The sequence below is a fragment of the Phaeoacremonium minimum genome, assembly GCF_000392275.1.
Source record: "Phaeoacremonium minimum UCRPA7 unplaced genomic scaffold PA7_03_scaffold_44, whole genome shotgun sequence".
Taxonomy (NCBI): Eukaryota; Fungi; Ascomycota; class Sordariomycetes; order Togniniales; family Togniniaceae; genus Phaeoacremonium; species Phaeoacremonium minimum.
Window position 1 is genome coordinate 80876 of NW_006920951.1, and position 1613 is coordinate 82488.

The following is a 1613-nucleotide window of genomic DNA, read 5'->3' on the forward strand; positions in this document are numbered from 1 at the left end:
CTGCTGCCCTGTTTCATTATATAGCTTTCGAGTCTTGCTAGCTATCTCTAACCTCCATCCATAGTTTTCGCAAATAAGTGATATCGAAAAGAGAGTCAATAAATAAGCCTAAATAGAAAAAGAAAAACAAGGTCTAAATGTTTTTGAATCAGAGGTAAAAGAGGAATATCGCTTCTTTGAGTATTTCGAAAAGATCTTCTTTACGCTAGCTAGGATTTTTATGGCTAAGCCAAAAACACCTGGATCACCCAAGTCACCCACGATGACGCCCCAGCTCACCCAAAGTGGCTCCCCATGAATACCTAAAAGCAGCGTACTGGGGTGAGCGGTAAGCGAGCTCGCTCTGTAAGTCTGTTATATTATGGTGCCATGATTACGGAAGATCTCGAGAAATTTGCTTCGGAGAGCAAAGCGTTCTCGTTACAGACTCTATACAACAGAATTGTAACCAGATCCAAACTATATAACCCGTCAATTTTCAGCGAAATGCAGCCCTCCCATTTATATCAGCTACAAGAAGGCTCAAGTAGCAGCATTTTCCTTTGGCCGCGGTTGTACAAGGATCCTCTTGTCGACCTCGACCAAAAGCAGCCGCCATTTACGTCGCCGCGATATGTTCTTGCCAGAGTAGATATCAACAATCAACATCTGCCTGGTTTGATTACATATTTGAGCCGTGACGAAGCTCGGAAGGAATTACAGGAACTAGAGAGATCGACTTCTTAAAAGGTGAGCTAGGAAAAACTTGCCCACCTTTCAGTAAAAGTGTTAGTTGGCAAGATGTCTTTATGCTATATATGGTAATGTCATTAAATTCGGTCTTGCAGGTCTGCTTATTTACATAACTACGATGATATACCAAAAGTGTGACTGGTGCTGGTACTCCTAATTCATATTGACGAAGACCATTGAGGTGCGGTTACGTAGACAGATTCATGTCGGCATCATACCGACACAGACGTTTAATTCTCAGCACAAGTGATGAAGAGTGTTGTTTCAGTAAGCTCGGCTGCAAAAGTGCCGGTCGTGTTTGGTTGGAGCTTCTGTCTTGGCATGTTACTGGCGTGGCTAAGCCAAAATGACAAAATTCTCTTGGGCTGTGATGGCATGGATAGTAGCTCATAGAAGTATGTGCACAAATCTTTAATTCCAGACTTTGGTTATGGTTCTCCAACGGGCATGACTATAGTACATCTAGACATTCGCTTTGCTGGGTAACGTTTAATGCAGGGTTTCCTGTCATGTGCTTCGGAATCTCAGCTGGCCTGGTCCCAGGGCATGTCAATCCCTATGTTAGTTGCCTACCAAGGACACTTCTAGCTCTAGACACCGTCTTCTCTGACTAGCTTATCATCTCCTAACATTCAATGAGCACGCTTTGAATGGAACTGAGGTTCGGCGCCGATCATCAGTTTGAATCGCAATGCCCCGAGCTGACTAGCCGAAGATAGTATAAAGCGAAGCTAGAGGAGCAAGATCTCTGTATCATAAAACAACACGTAGTCGAGTGTTAATAAGCGACGCGTGATGTGGGTTGCACCGGGCTGGAATGGAGTAGGATCTCTCTGCCAAGACATATCTGCCAGAATGCAAGTACACCTCTGCCGGGGTAA